This window comes from Mandrillus leucophaeus, unplaced genomic scaffold (genome assembly GCF_000951045.1).
Source record: "Mandrillus leucophaeus isolate KB7577 unplaced genomic scaffold, Mleu.le_1.0 Scaffold89, whole genome shotgun sequence".
NCBI classification, from domain to species: Eukaryota; Metazoa; Chordata; class Mammalia; order Primates; family Cercopithecidae; genus Mandrillus; species Mandrillus leucophaeus.
Window position 1 is genome coordinate 4,101,999 of NW_012109696.1, and position 17,132 is coordinate 4,119,130.

Here is a 17,132-nt window from a genome sequence, read left to right on the forward strand (position 1 = left end):
AAACTTTCTTTACACAGCATGGTATGCGTGACTCTTCCTGAACAGAACTCACCTCCCTGTGCTCCTGCTCGTGTTCCGTTTTACACATATGATTTTTAATTGTAGCCACTGATAATGAACACATTAAGAATGATAAGTCTAGCATTGCACTATTGCTTTGTGGTTAGTTCTTTTATTAACTCCACCAAGATTTAAGTGAGATTTGGCAGCTCCTCAATCTCATTATCTCTTTTGCGCCTTCGCTTACCCCATTAGCAACATCAAGACAACAGTTTACCTTTTCAGTTCTCACCTGTCTCGGCTCACCTGGCCAGCCTTCAGTTTGTACAATAACCTAAAAATCTTTTCCCTTGAGGCTTTTATCCTTGTCTCAATTGTCATTAGACTCTTTCCCTTGGAGTGCCTCTACAGTGAGTGGTCCTTGCCAGCTGCGACCTGGTGAAGGCATCTGTGCCTTCAATGGCCACCTCTTGTCGCAGCACCTCTGTTGATTTGATGGGCTATGAATCAGAAACCTTGCTGCTTGTTCCACATGTAGTTATTGGATCTTCTGTTAAACGTTTTAATCTTCCTCTCTTTACAGTTGCCTTTGCCATTTTACATTCTCATTTGAGGCTAATCAGCTGTTGTTTGTGCTGTGATCTTTCTCTAAATAGGAGTTGCTTTGTGGGGCTGAGCCACTGCCTTGCTGATTCACACAGGCAAGCTTTCTTTCTCCTGTCCCTTGGGGTTTGTCTTTCAACCTCTGCCGGCATCCCATGCGACATCCTAGTGCTTCTATGGAGTCTCTTACCTGACTTCGTATTTTTTTTTTTTTAACTTTTCTACTCAGTGGGCTGTTAAGCATTTTCTTCCAAGTTTTAAGTCCCCTCTTTTGAAATTCTTTGTTTCTGTATTATCTCCAAGGAAATCCCCAAGTGCTTACAATATCAAACCTGCTTGTGCAGTGACCACTGATCCTCGTGGGATGCCCTGGGTCTTCCCAGCTCACTTCCTGGGCCAGAGAGCCCGAATGCCATTTGAAGAGGAAGCTATGCATGAGATTCTTTTACAAATCAGAATAATGGGTTGTTTTCTGTATGCTCTTGTAAACACAGTGGCAGATTCTTTCCAGATTGGCTGAATGCCAGGAAACTGCATGAAAAGGACTCTAGTGTCTCTGCTCTCCTTCTCTCCAGATGCCACATCCCTGACTAAATGAGCTGGAGCCCACAGGAGAGCCTGGACTCCATGTGGTAGACCTTGAAATAGCCAAGACTTCACTGAGCTCATGCATGTAAGAAGCCAGCCCAAATAGCTGGAGCTTGTTGGACTGTGGCGGCAGCTCAGCTGTTAGATGGAGCAGGCATAGTTCCCACAACGAGGGTCTCCATGAGGGCAAGAGAGCTGGTGGTCCCATCTGAGACCCATTGTAGCCCTGACCTTCAAATGAGGACTGTAGGAGTGGCCAGGAAGAAGAAGCACCCGTGACAGTGGAAGTTCTTTCTGAATCATAGTTTGCAATTGACGTGCTCCCAACTCTGTGCAGTATGAATGAAAGACTTTCATACTTTCCAGGAAATGACTTTGCCCCTGCTCTCTCTTCTTTTATCTAACATGGTGAAGGTCAGCCTAGCACTGTTATCCTTAAGCACTGAATGTGCAAAACATCCCAGTTCCCATTGATTTTCACTCTGTTCTAGGGTGATATGCCTTGTGGAGAAACTCAGGGAGTTTATTTAAGTAACATGTGCATTATAGTGCAGCCATGTGAAATGAATGGCAGTCCTTGGGAACTTAAAGAATTCTGCATCCTTAATAACCTGCCTAGGATCACATTTTGGTTTTGTGGCAAGCTCCTGCTGAGTGATTACTCTGAGTGAGGTTTGTTATTAGATCCAAGAGAAATAGAGATAGGAATGAAGCCAGGTGTCTTGTGCTGTTGAAATTCCTCCTAATAGGCAACTGAACACAACAACAATTATTGCAGAAAACGTTCCTCCACGTTCAGAGTACTGCGTATGCTCAGCTCCTGCAAGCTCCACGAGGGGCTCCAGCAGTGTATTCACATGGTCTTATGTTCTCAAAAATGTGCAAAAGTGGCTGGGCACAGTGGCTCACGCCTGTAATCCCAGCACTTTGGGAGGCCAAGGTGGGCAGATCATGAGGTCAGGAGATCGAGACCATCCTGGCTAAAGCGGTGAAACCCTGTCTCGCTAAAAATACAAAAAGCTAGCCGGGCGTGATGGCGGGAGCCTGTAGTTCCAGCTACTCGGGAGGCTGAGGCAGGAGAATGGCATAAACCCGGGAGGCGGAGCTTGCAGTGAGCCGAGATCCGGCCACTGCATTACAGCCTGGGCGACAGAGCGAGACTCCGTCTCAAAAAAAAAAAAAAAAAAAAAAAATTTGCAAAAGTGAGATATTTTAACCACAGTCACATAAGTTTATTATAGTTTATTGTAGTGGTAGACAGAGTAGTTTCATTGCTTAAAATTCCTATTCGTCCCTCTTTTTCCCTAATCCCTTTGTATTGTCTTCATACATTTACCTTTTCCAGAACGTTGTATAGTTGGAATCATATACAATATGTATCATTTTCACATTGACTTCTTTCACTTAGTAATTTACATGTAAGTTTCCTCCATGTCTGTTTATGCCTTGATAACTCATCTCTTTTATTCCATTATCTAAATATTCCATTATCTAAATGGAATATTCCATTATCTAAATATCTCCTGCTCTGGATGTACCACGGTTTATTGATCTATTTGCCTATTGAAGGACATCTTGGTTGCTTCTAAGTTTTGGTAATTATGAATTAAGCTGCTATAAACATCCATGTGTAGGCTTTTGTGTATACATACATTTTCAAATCCATTGGGTAAATGTCAAGGAGTGTGACCGATGGACCATATAATAAAAGTATGTCTAGTTTTGTGAGACGATGCCAAAATCTTCTCCAAAATGGCTGTATCATTTTGCATTTACACAAGCAATAATTGACAGTTCCTGTATTTCTCCATCTTCATTAGCATTCAATCTTGCCAGTGTTCTGAATTTTGATCACTGTATTAGGTGTGTGGTAGTATCTAGTTATTTTATTTTGCATTTGACTCATAACCTATTATGTTTAAGATCTTTTCATATGTTTAATTGCCATCTACCTATCTTCTTTGGTGATGTGCCTGTTAATGTCTTTGGCTCATTTTTTAATCAGGTTGTTTGTTTTCATATTGTTGAATTTTAAGGATTCTTTGTATATTTTTGATGAGTTATTTATCAGAATGTCTTTCATGAATATTTCCTCCAAGTCAATGACTTGTTTTTTTATTCTTTTGACATTGTCTTTTACAGAACAGAAAATTTTAAGTATAATGAAGTCCAGCTAATAAATTCTTCATTTTCATGGATCACACCTTTGGTGATGTATTTGAAAAGGCATTCACATGCATCAACATTTGTTGAAAAGACTCTACATTTTATTGTCTTCAGTGCTGTGTCAAATATTAGTTGACTACATTCATGTGGGTTTATTTCTAGGCTCACCATTCTGCTCCACTGATCTAGTTATTATTTTGCCAGTATCACACTATCTTGATTACTGTTGCCTTATAGTGTCTTGAAGTTGGATAGTATCAGTCATCCAACTTTATTTCTGTCTTCAATATTGTGCTGACTATTCTGGCTGTTTTGTCTCTCCATAAAACCTTCAGAATCAGGTTGTTAATATTCACAAAATAATTGGCTGGAATTTTTACTGGGATTGCATTGAATCTGTTAATTATTTGAAAAGAACTGACATCTGGACAATATCAAGTCTTTCTATTTATGATTGTGGAATTTGTCTGCAGTTATTTTGTTTCTCTTTGCTTTTTTTTTTTCTTTTTTAAACAGTTTTGCGGTTCTCCTCATAAGGATTTTGTATATGTTTTGTTAGATTTATTCCTAAATATTTCCCCTTTTGGGTGCCAATGCCAATGACGTTATGTTTTTAGTTTAATTTGCCAATGAAAATTTTTACTTGTTCATTGCTTGTATATAGGAAAGCAATTGACTTTTGTATCTTAACCTCATATCCTGCTATCTTGCTATAGTTTACTTATTAGTTGCAGAAGATTTTGTTGAGTTTTTCTGAATTTCTACATAGATATTTGCATCATCTGTGAACGAAGACAATTTTATTTCTTCCTTTTCAATCTGTACATTTTTTATTTTCTTCTCTTGGCATATCGCATTTACTAGTGCAATATTGAAAAGGAGTCACGAGAGAAGAAATGTTTACCTTGTTTCTGATTTTAGTGGAAAAACTCCTAGTTTCTCACCATTAAGTATGATATTAGCTGTAGGTTTTTGTCAATATACTTTATTAAATTGAATAAATTAACCTTTTAATCCCAGTTTATTCTAACTTTTTTTATTATAAAAATTAATGGGTTTTGGATTTTGTCAGATGCCTTTTCTACATCTGTTCATATTTAAGTGATTTTTTTCCTTTTTAGACTGTAAATGTGATAGATTAAATTAATTCATTTTCAAATGTTCTTCCAGCCTTGAATTCCTTCCTAAGCTAAATCACACTTAGTCATGGTATATAACTATTTTAATACATTGTTGGATTCAACTTGCTAATATTTTGTTGAAGATTTTTTTCCAGATATATTTATAAGAGATATTGCTCTGTGGCTTTCTTTCCCTGTCATATTTTTAGATGGTTTTAATATTAGGACAATGCTTGCTTCACAGAATAAGTTAGGAAGTAATCCCTGTACTTCTATTTTATAGAGGAGATTGTGAAGAATTGATATAATTTCTTTTTTAAATGTTTGGTGGAATTCACTGGTGAACCCATCTGGGCCTAGTGCTTTCTGTTTTGCAGTGTTATTAATTATGGATCCAATTATACATATAGTCAGCCTTCTTTGGGATCTTTTTCAGAAGAGAAAATCTAGTATCTGCAGATTCAACCAATTGCAGATCATAAATATTTGAAAAACCGATAAAATTCACAACTATAAAAATAAAACAATTTTAAAAAACATTATATAGCATAACAACTATTTAAGTATTATTTACATTGTATCAGGTATGGTAAATAGTCTAGAAATTATTTAAAGTGTATGGGAGAATCTATGTATATATACAGTTGTTCCTCAGTCTCCTTGGGTAATTGGTTCCAGGACTCCCCACAGATACCAAAATTATATAAAATGGAATTGAGCATCTGTGAATTTTTAGAGCTAGAGCAGAAATCATTGAAATTGAAAACAGGAAATCAAATTGTATATAATGGATAAAAGTATGTAAACATATATTTATATATTATATATAAATTTATATTTTATAAAAATATATATATCGTTTTATACAATTTTGTATAATGTAATTGAACATCCATGAATTTTGGTATCTGTGGGAAGTTGTGGAACCAATTGTTCAAGGAGACTGTGGAACAACTGTATATATACACAGATTGTCTACTTTTTCCTCTGTGAATTTTGGCAGATTGTGTCTTTCAAAGAATTGGTTCATTTTATCTAGGTTATCAGATGTGTATGGTATTTGCCGTGATGTGCTTTCTTTAATTTTTGGTAGCAGTAAATTTTGTTTTCTTTTCTTTCTCTTAGTTATCTTGTATAGAGGCTTGTTGATTTTCATGATCTTTTCAAAGAAACAGCTTTTCTCGTAGTTGATGGTACTTTCTATTGATTTCTTGTTTTCAATTTCGATGATTTCTGCTCTAGTTCCAATTATTTATTTTATTCTGCTGCCTTTAGATATAATTAGCTCTTTGTTTTCCAGTTTTCTAAAGTGGAAACTTTGATTATTGATTTTAGATATTTATTTTTTCTAATATATGCATTCAGTGCTATGAATCTCACTTGATACACTGCTTTTATTGTATCTAGCAAATTTTGATAAATTGTATTATATTTTCATTTTAAAAGTTTTTTAAAGTTTCCTTTGAGATTTTTAAAATTTGACTCCTGTGTTATTTACAAGTGTGTTTTTTAATCTCCAAGTATTTTGAGATTTTCCATTTTCTGTTATTTTCTTTTAGTGTAATTTCATTGCTCTCTGAGAACAGACATTGTATGATTTTTAAAAATTTGTTTAGATGTGTTTTCTGACCCAGAATGTGATGTATTTTAGTACATGTTCCATAAGAGCTTGAAAAGAATGTGTATTTTGGCGTTGTTTGGCGAAGTAGTCTGTAGTTGTCAATTAAATCCAGTCGATGGATGTGCTGTTGAGTTTAAGACTGTTCTTATTGATTTTCTCTGCGCTGGATCTGTCCATTCTGATAAAAGCATGTTGAAATCTGTAACTATGGTAGTGGATGCGTGAATTTATTCTTGCAGTTTAGTTTTTCACTCAAGTATTTTGATGCTCTGTTGCTAAGCACATGTATGCAGAAGATTGTTATGTCTTCTTGGAGTATTAACAATTTTTATTAGGTAATGGCCTTTGTTTATGACAATTTTCAAATCTGTAAATTCTGTTCTATATGAAATTTATATAGCTATTTCCACTTTCTTCTGCTTTATATTAGAATAGTATACATTTCTCCAATCATTTATTATTTATTTATTTATTTATTTAATTGCATGTGTGTGTTTTGTGGCAGTGGATAAGTCAGCTTTTATTGTAAAAATGTTTATGGAGACCTTCAGTCCTTTTTTTAAAAAAATTCCTAACTGTTATTTAAGTTCAGGGGGACATGTGCAGGATGTGCAGGTTTGTTACATAACCAAATGTGTGCCATGGTACTTTGCTGCACAGATCAGCCCATCACCTAGGTGTTAAGCCCAGAATTCATTAGCTATTCATCCTTATCCTCTCCCTCCTCTCACCCCTGCCCTCCAACAGGCCCAGTGTGTGTTGTCCTCTCCCCATGTGTTTATGAGTTCTCATCATTCAGCTCCCACATATAAATGAGAACATGCGGCATTTGGTTTTCTGTTCCTGAGTTAGTTTGCTGAGGATAATGGCCTTCAGCTCCATTCACGTCCCAGAAAAGGACATGATCTCAGTCCTTATTATGGCTGCATAGTGTTCAATGGTGTATACATATCATATTTTCTTTATCCAGTGTACTATTGATGGACATTTGTGTTGATTCCTTGTCTTTGCTATTGTGAGTAATGCTGTAATGAACATACAAATGCATGCATCCTTGTAACAGAAAGATTTACATTAGTTTGAGTGTATACCCAGTAATGGGATTGCTGGGTCAAATGGTATTTCTGCATCTAGGACTTTGAGGAATCATCACACTGTCTTCACAACAGTTGAACTAATTTACACTCCCACCAACAGTGTAAAAGCATTCCTTTTTCTCCACAGCCTCACCAATATCTGTTGTTTTTTGACTTTTTACTAATAGCCATTCTGATGGGTGTGAGATGGCATCTCATTGTGGTTTTAATTTGCATTTCTCTAATGATCAGTGATGTTGAGCTTTTATTCATGTTTGTTGGCTGCATGTATGTCTTCTTTTGAGAAGTGTCTGTTCATGTCCCATACCCACTTTTTAATGGGGTTGCTTGTTTTTTTCTTGTAAATGTTTTTAAGTTCCTTATGGATACTGGGTATTAGACCTTTGTCAGACAGATAGTTTGCAAAATATTGTCCCATTCTGTAGGTTGTCTGTTTACTCTGTTGATAGTTTCTCTTGCAGTGTGGAAGTTCTTTAGTTTAATTAGATCCCATTGGTCAATTTTTTTTATTTTGTTGCAATTGCTTTTGACATTTTCATCATGAAATCTTTCCTGTGCCTATATCCTGAATGGCTTTGCCTAGGTTTTCTTCTGGGATTTTGGGTTTGTCTTCTTAGTTTTGGGTCTTAAATTTAAGTTGTTAAACCATCTTGAGTTGATTTTTGTATGTGGTATAAGGAAGGGGTCCTGTTTCAATTTTATACACATGGATAGCCAGTTCTCCCAGCACCATTTATTAAATAGGGAATCTGGCTAGGCATGGTGGCTCATGCTGGGCCAGATTCCCTATTTAATAAGTCTCAGCACTTTGGGAGGCAGAGGTGGATGGATCACTTCTGGTCAAGAGTTCAAGACCAGCCTGGCCAACAAGGTGAAACTCCATCTCTACTACAAATAAAAAAATTAGCCAGGCATATTGGTGGGCACCTTTAATCCCAGCTACTTGGGAGGCTGAGACAGGAGAATCACTTGAACCTGGAGGCAGAGGTTGCAGTGAGCCAAGATTGCACCACTGTACTCCAGCCTAGGCAACAGAGAGAGATTCTGTCTCAAAAGCAATAAATAATAAATTAAAAAAATATGGAATCCTTTCCCTATTGCTTGCTTACATCAGGTTTGTTGAAAATCAGATGGTTGTAGGTGTACAGTTTTATTTCTGGGTTCTCTATTCTGTTTAATTGGTCTAGGTGCCTGTTTTGGTAGAAGTGCCATGCTGTTTTGGTTGCAGTTGCCCTGTAGTATAGTTTCAAGTCAGGTAGCATGATGCCTACAGCTTCGTTCTTTTTGCTTAGGATTGCTTTGGTTGTGTGGGCTCTTTTTGTTGGTTCTATTGAACTTTAACATTTTTTTTCCTCATTCTGTGAAGAATTTCAATAGTAGTTTAATAGGAATATCTTTGAATCTATAAACTACTTTGAGCAGTACGGCCATTTTCATGATATTGATTCTTTCTATTCATAAGCATGGAATGTTTTCCTTTTGTTTGTATCATCTCTGATTTATTTGAGCAGCGGTTTGTAGTTCTCTGAAGAGGTCCTTCACTTCCATTGTTAGCTGTATATTTTTTTTGTTTTGAGATGAATTTTCGCTCTCTTGCATAGGCTGGAGTGCAATGGCGCAATCTCAGCTCACTGTAATCGCCACCGCCCAGGTTCAAGCAATTCTGTTGCCTCAGCCTCCCAAGTAGCTGGGATCACAGGTACGTGCCACTACACCCAGCTAATTTTTTATATTTTTAGTAGAGATGGGTTTCACCATGTTGGCCAGGCTGGTCTCGGGCTCCTGACCTCAGGTGATCCACTGGCCTTGGCCTCCCAAAGTGCTGGAATTATAGGCGTGAACCACTATGTCCAGCCATTCCTAGGTTTTTAAGTTCTTTTTGTGGCAATTGTGAATGGGGAGTTCATTAGTGATTTGGTTCTTGGCTCACCTGCTCTCGGTATACAGGAATGCTAGTGACTTTTGCACATTTATTTTGAATCCGGAGAGTTGGATAAAGTTGCTTATTAGCTTAAGAAGCTTTTGGGCTGAGACTATTGGGATTTCTATACATAGAATCATGTCACCTGCAAGCAAAGGTAGCTTGACTTCTTTTTTTCCTATTTGAATACCTTTATTTTTTTCTTTTTCCTCATTGCCCAGGCCAGAATTCCCAACACTGTGTTAAAGAGGAGTGGTGAAAAAGGACAACCTTGTCTTGTGCTGATTTTCAACGGGAATGCTTCCAGTTTTAGCTCATTCAATATGATATTGGCTGTGGGTTTATCACATATGGCTCTAAATCTTCTCAGGTATGTTTCTTCAATACCTAGTTTTTTGGGGGAGAGTTTAACATGAAGTGATATTTAATTTTATCAAAGGCCTTTTTTGCATCTAGTGAGATAATCAGGGTCTTGTGATAATTATTTTGTCTTTCATTCTATTTATGTGATGAATCACATTTATTAGTTTGTGTATATGAACCAGCCTTGCATCCTGGGGATGAAGCTTACCTGATCGTGGTAAAAAAGCTTTTTGACATGCTGCTGAATTTGGTTTGCCAGTATTTTGTTGAGGATTGTTGTGCCAATGTTCATCAAAGATATTGTGCTGAAGTTAATTTTGTTGTATCTCTGTCAGGTTTTGGTATCAGGATGATGCTAGCCTCATAGAATGAGTTTGGGAGTTCTTCCTTTTCAATTTTTTGGAGTAGTTTCAGTAGAAAGGTACCAGCTCTTCTTTGTACCTCTGGTAGAATTCAGCTGTAAATCTGTCTGGTCCTGGGCTTTTTATTGTTGGTTTTGGTAGTCTATTTATTACTGATTCAATTTCAGAACTCATTATTGGTCTACTCAAGAATTCAGTTCTTTCCTGGTTCAGTCTTGGGTGGGTGTATGTGTCCAGCCATTTATTCATTTCTTCTAGATGTTCTAGTTGATGTGCATAGAAGTGTTTATAGTATTCTCTGATGATTGTATTTCTTTGGGGTCAGTGGTAATATCCCCCTTATCATTTCTGATTGTCCAACCTTTTTTTTTTTTTTTTTTTGAGACGACATTTGTTGCCCAAGCTGGAGTGCAATGGCATGATCTTGGCTCACTGCAAACTCCGCCTCCCGGGTTCAAGTGATTCTCTTGCCTCAGCCTCCTGAGTAGCTGGGATTACAGGTGCATGTCACTATGGCTGGCTAATTTTTGTATTTTTAGTGGAGACAGGGCTTCACCATGTTGTTCAGGCTGGTCTCAAATTCCTGACCTCAGGTGATCTGCCCACCTAAGCCTCCCAAAGTGCCCAACCATTTATTTTTAATCTATATGTGTATTAATATTTAAAGTTCATTTATTGTAGATAACTTATAGGTGGGTCTTATTTTTTGACCCACTCTGATAATTTCTGTGTTCTAACTGGTATATTTAGATCATTGACATTTAATGCGATTATTATTATTATTAATATATTAATTATATTATTAATGTAGTCAGATTAATATCTACCATATATGTCACTGTTTTTGATTTATTGCCCTTATTATTTGTTTCTATTTTTGTTTTCCACATTTTCCTCTGCCTTTTATGGTTTTAATTGAGCATTTTGAATGATTCTGTTTTCTCACTTTTCTTAGTCCATTAGTTATGCATTTTTTTTTACTTTTTTACTTGCTGATCTAAAGTTTGTCATATATTTTTACAATTAATCCAAGTCCACTTTCAAATATCACTATACCACTTCAAGCACAGTGCCGGAATCCTTTAATAAAAAAGCAATTCTAATTCATCCCCTCCATTTCATGTGTAATTGCTATCATCTACTTCACTTATGTATAAGCACATATATATTCAAATAAATTAACAAGATTATTAATTTGGACAATTATCTCTTAGACCAATTAAGAAGAACAAAAATAAAAGTTTTGCCATGCCTTCACTTACTCCTTCTCTAATGCTTTTTCTTTCTGTGTGCAGATCTGAGTTGCTGATCTATTTTATAACCTTAAGTTATCTACAGAGCTAAGAGCTTCTTTTAACATTTCTTGAAAGACTAGTCCACTGGCAACACATTTTTACAATTTTTGTTTGTGTGAGAAAATCTTCATTTCTCCTTCATTAGTAAAGGATAACTTTACAGGATAAAAAATTCTAGGTTGGTAGGCTTTTGTTTTATTTTCTCCCTGAGCATTTACATATTTTACTCACTACTTGCTTGCATGGTTTCTGAGCAGAAATTAGATTTGATTGTTACCTTGGCTCTTCTATAGGTATTTACCCCCTCTGGCTCCTTTCAGGATTTTTTCTTTTATTATCAACTTTCTGTAATTAGAATATATTATGACTAGGTATAATGTTTTATTTTAAAATTTTGTTTTGTTGTGGGGGTGTGTAGGGGGGTGTGCGTGTGGTATTTATACTGTTTGATATTCTCTCAGCCTCCTTGATTAGTGGTTTTGTGTCTGGTATTAATTTGATGGCATTTCTCAGTCATTACTGTTTCAAATATTTCTCCCGTTGTTTTTCCTCTTTCTTTTTCTTCTGGAGTTTCTCATGCACATGTGTTACATCATTTGTAGCTGTTCCAATTTTTAAATATTCTGATCTGGTTTTTTGTTTTTGTGCAAGTTTTTTAGTCTTTTTTATCTTTGCTTTTTTTGTTTTGGAGATTTCTACTGATACATCCTCAAGCTCAGAGATTGTTTCCTCAGCTCTATTCAGTTTACTGATAAGCCCATCAAAGGCAGCCTTCATTTCGGATAGGTTTTTTTTTAAATTTCCAGTATTTGTTTTTGATTCTTTCCCAGAATTTTAATCTGTCTGATTAAATTACCCATCTGCTTATGTATGCTGCCTACTTTATCCTTTAGGTTTCTTGGCATATTTATCACAGTTATTTTAAATTCCCAGTAGAATTCCAACATCTCTGCCAACATCCAACATCCCTGTCTCGTTTTCATGCTTGCTCTGTCTCTTCAAAATTTTTTTCTTTAGCTTGCCTTACAATTTTTTTTCTCGAAAGCTTTGCATGATGTCCCAGGTAAAAGGAACTAGTGTACACAGGTCTTTACTAATGTGGTAGGAAGGTGTAGGGGAAGAAGAAGCATTTTATAGTCCTCTGAGTAGTGCTCAGTCTTTCAGTGAGCCTGTGTCCCTGGGCTGTGGACTTCAGAGGTGTTTCTCAGTCTTCCTCCCCCTTAGGTGAGACAGGGGTCTAGAGTGAGCTGGAGTTGGGTGTTTCCCTCCTTCTAGTAGAAGTAGAAGTAGAAGACTAGAAAGGGCTTGAGTTGAACATTTTTCTTCTTCCAAGTCAGTTCTGATATGATAGAACCTAAACACATTAATCTCTGGTTAAATAGTTTCTTGTTGTGGCAGGTGTTGTTAAGAATGAGGACTCTTGCATGTTTCAGAATGGTTATTTTCCTCTCTCCTGTTGAAAGCACAAGGAGGTTGATTTCTGCTACTCACCATGAGAACCTGGCAGAGCTCCTGGAGGTCAAACTTACAAAAATGTGAGGGCCTCCCAGCGGCTAGGGCCCTTTGTAGTTTTTTACTCTCAGACTTCCACACTGAGCCTCTAGGAATTCACCAATTAGAATTCAGGTTTTTCTGCTGCAGTACTGGTTCCTGTGGAGGCTTCAATTCTTAGGCTTCTGTTCCAGTAAGTTGTGATATCAGTACTGAACTGTCTGTCTTCAGTTTGGGAGCAATGGTTTTTCTCTGTGACCTAAATTCCCTGAGGGATCTAAGAAGAGTTGTCAATGTTTCAGTTTGTCCAGATTTTTACTTATTGTTAGAACGGAATGACTACTTCCAAGCTCTTTGCATGTGGAACCAGAAACCTGGAAATCATTCTCTACTTCAAAGTTTCATTCCTCTCCATATCTGAGCAAATATGAACACATCTGGGAGGAGGAGCAGCATGCAACAGAGAAGGTATTGTCAGAATGGAAAAGGTTGTGCAGGTATGATCTGCATGCGACATTCTTGAAGCCAATGGGGCATGGTAAAGGGAGGCACTTGCAGTGTGCGTGAGCTGCCTGATTGCTGCTTCCTCCCGGGCACACCTGCCACATCAGGACAATTCACCTTTCTCCTGGCAAATAAACAAGGGGCACAGTGGAGCTGCAGGTTTGCCTGAGCATCCCTGAAATCATCAACAGTGCCCTCAAGCTGGAGGTGAGGTGTCCTGATTCTGACCTTGACCTCCTCCTGGCACCCAAAGGGATAGTGCTGCCTGCTGGTTGAGAGAGGCTTCTGAAGTCAGGCCTACATCTGGCTCCATTCCATGTTAACTATGATATCTCGCCAAGGTTCCCACCCTCTCTAGGCCTCAGCTGTCTCACCTGAGAAATGGGATGAATAAAGATCCCTGCCTTATTCTGTTGCTGTGAGGAACAGGTGAGCCAATGCTGCTGTGAGGAACAGGTGAGCCAACGCTGCTGTGAGGAACAGGTGAGCCAATGCTGCACAACAATCAGAACCTCTGGCCGGCCCATGGCAAGTGCTCAAAAATGTTGTGAGCTTTTATGATCAATACCCAGTGGATATCTGTGTGTTTAAAAGTCTGGTGGGTGTCTCCATAGCATACTGGCATCAATGAAAAGGAGAGACTTTCTTTAGGAGTGAGTAAAGTTGGACCTATTCTAATTAGATATGCGTCAGGAGCAGAAGATTCCTTTGGAAATGTGGATGACTAGAAGAAATAAAAATTCATCCAAAAGATTAAGACATTCAGCAGAAGTGAAGGATGCAGGTCTTAAACACTGGTGGTGCTCAGCACAAGCATGGCCCATCCTGCAGTGTCCTGTGGACAGGCTGGGGTTGCTCTGGAGTCTGCAATTCTATTTTGTGGGTTTTCTACCCATACAAACCTCTTTCTTCGCCCAACAAGGACTTCAACAGATGAAGAAGAGTCAAGAAAGTCACCAATAGGACATTTTTCTAATACCTCTTGGGTGTCCAAACCTTCTAATTTGTTATCTGAAATGTAATTCTCTTCTGATAGCATATGTGTAAATTAGGGAGTTCTAAGGGCAGATTTTGGGTACTACAACTCATTTGCTTTTGGCTGAGGATGTTTAAGAAGCTGCTTTTTGGAACTTCTTTGAGAACTTCAAAGTTTATTAAATCATTTCTATATCCTCAATATTACCTTTTTAACTTAAGTTTGATCAACTCATGGTTTAAAATCTTGGGTCTCCAATAACTAAATAAACAGGAAAATGGATGCAGTCATTGAGGATTGCAAATCATTCCACTGGGATGAAAAAAGGACCAGTTGCTGGTTTGAGGTTGGAATTTTAGAGGCTCCTGGGATTGGGATGTTTTTTTGTCCTGGCAATGATGACATAGAAGAGTTGACTCTGTACTTCCCAAATTCAGGAAGACAATCTCCCGGGATGTCCAGCCTTGGCAGCAAGGGAGTTCCAGGCTGGGTCTGCAGGGAGACCGTCTATCAGCCAGTCAAGCCAAGAGGAAAGGGATAATTATGACATGGCAAAATAAAATATGTTATTTATCATGGTGCTAGTGTCACCAATCTGTAATTTTTATTGTTCTTCAGAGTAATGGAATTTATTAAGGACATTCATCCTCAAGTCACATGGAAAACACTGCATTTCAAAACGAAGAGCATGGCTGAATATCCAAAAGGCACGAGAACCTGAAAATGAGTTACAAAGCTATCTTGCAAAGTTTTAAAATTCTTCCCTTTAAGGAAAACAGAGACTACTCCTGTGTTGTAGCAGCAAAGCAGTAACAGAAGTTCCTGAAACAGCTCAATTTAGGAAAATGTGAAAATTACATGATGTTGGTGAAATCCCAGACACAAAATAAAATGAAAACAGCTGTGAACACAAAAATCCTATATGGACAAGGGGAGGCCATTTATCTTGGAAACTCAAGGAAGGAATTCCATGCCATATTGACCAATGCGTCTTTGGGAAAGGCCTGGAACAATGCAACATGTCCCAGTCACTAGATGGCTGTTGGTCCCTTGTAAGGCCTGGACCACTGAAGCATGGGAGAGTGCCATTCCCAGGGAGCAAGAGTCAACTGTAGGCATTCATAGACTTTGCAGAAAAGATTCCCCATAGCACAAGAAATGGGAGCTCCAAGGCAGTCTGATAGGATGAGCTACGTCGGCTGGCAGCCCAGGTAGCTCAGAGTCTCGCAAACGCTTAGCCCTGACAGTGCATTTAGCAATGCAAGCTCTTTCTTCCTCTTAGGTACACGGGGCTCAGATGGAAATTCCAAACCAGGAGTGCAGGGCTGCTTCTTTGGATAGGCATGTCCTTCCATCCACCCTGTCTGGAGTTCCCTAGCAGGGTGGATGAGCTGGCAGAGCTTCCAGGAGACAGGGACCACTAGCTGGCCAGCGGTGAGATTGAGGGGACTTTGCACAACTGCACAGAGAGACAATGCCGCTGTCTAGAGTTATGGCTGTTGGGCAGTTTCAGAATGTCAGAGTTCTTCTGAAGATAAACCCCAAGCTGGAAATTCTCTCCCCGGCTGGGATGGAAGTGATTTAGTGGAGCCTCTCTGGATGAACCTGCGGGCGGGCCTGTGTTCTCCCAGGAGAGCCTGGCTGCTTGTCAGGTTGCCAGGAGCGGCCACTGCTCTATAGCCCAGGGCACCGTTGACTCGGGGATGCCCTCAAGTCCCAATTAGAAGAAAAACACTGCCTGAGAGAAAACGCAAGATAAATATGACTGGCCTTACTTTAATTAAGTTTGATTGAAAGTTATTCTGCATCCAGGGAAGCCAAAGCCAATTTTCACAATGTGGCTTGCAAACCAAAGGCAAGCCTTCTAAGACTATAGGAGAACACAGGCCCTTACATTTGGCCTGGAGTGAGCTGAACTATACCTTGAGGCAGTGCACACAGAAGGGAAAGGCTCTGTGGTTCCTAAAGACTCAGACTCTGAACTACAGCACATTGTCCTCTTGTCAAATCCTTGGTGGCTCGATTCTCCTTCCTTACTTGGATGATCTTCCTGGAAATAGGTTCAGCTCACCAGGGGAGCACTCCAGGCTGTGTGGCTCAGACCTGGGTCCAAATCTTCTCAGGCTTTCCCGACCCCATCGCCTACCATCACTCAAGGAAGACGTGGTGGTGACTGATTAGCCTAAGATGCTGGTCCCAGAGCAGGTTACAGTTTGGACTGTGGCCTGGAGAGGGAAGGCACGGCGATGGCTTTGAAGGTGACAACTCGATAGCGTCTGCAACAACGGAAGACAGAATGCCACAGGATACTCCACTGGGTAGCTGGAGAGCAGGGATTTATTTCTTTAAATTAATAAATTGTATCTTATATCTCTATACCTGTTTATTTTTCTGCTGGGGAATGGAGAGGATAGTTATAATTTCTTGAAGCGAAGGACTGTGTGTACACCATCACACAATCGATTTGTGTAAAACTCCGCAGGCTGCCATGATCTCTTGCCTTAGTGTGGTTGAGGCAGAGGTGCTGGAGGAACATGTGCCTGTGTCCCGAGAGAGCCTGAGCATCCAGCCATGGGCAGGCTGGTGAGAGCCCGTTCTATGCATGCATGCTCTGCGGCAGGAGCACACAAAATGTGACCTGGGCCGTCCCAGCCATCCATCCTGGGAAAGGGGCTGACCTGGGGCATCTCCATGGCTCAGCTCCCTCATGGTAAAGCATGCTATGGTTGCGGTTTTTGGGGGTGGTGAGCATCAGTGTTGTTCACAAATGTTAGAAGCTGAGAGTGATTGACCTCTGCATACCTCAGTATTCTCATCTATAAGATGGGCACAGTGATAGTATCCATTTCACAGGGTAGTATCAGATGACTTACTATATGTGGGAAAGGTTTTAGACCAATGTGTGACATATAATAATCACAAATAGAACTTTCTGCTTTTATTGTAGAAGTTTGGAATAAACAATGCGTGACATATAATAATCACAAATAGAATAGAATATTTCTGCTTTTATTGTAGAAGTTT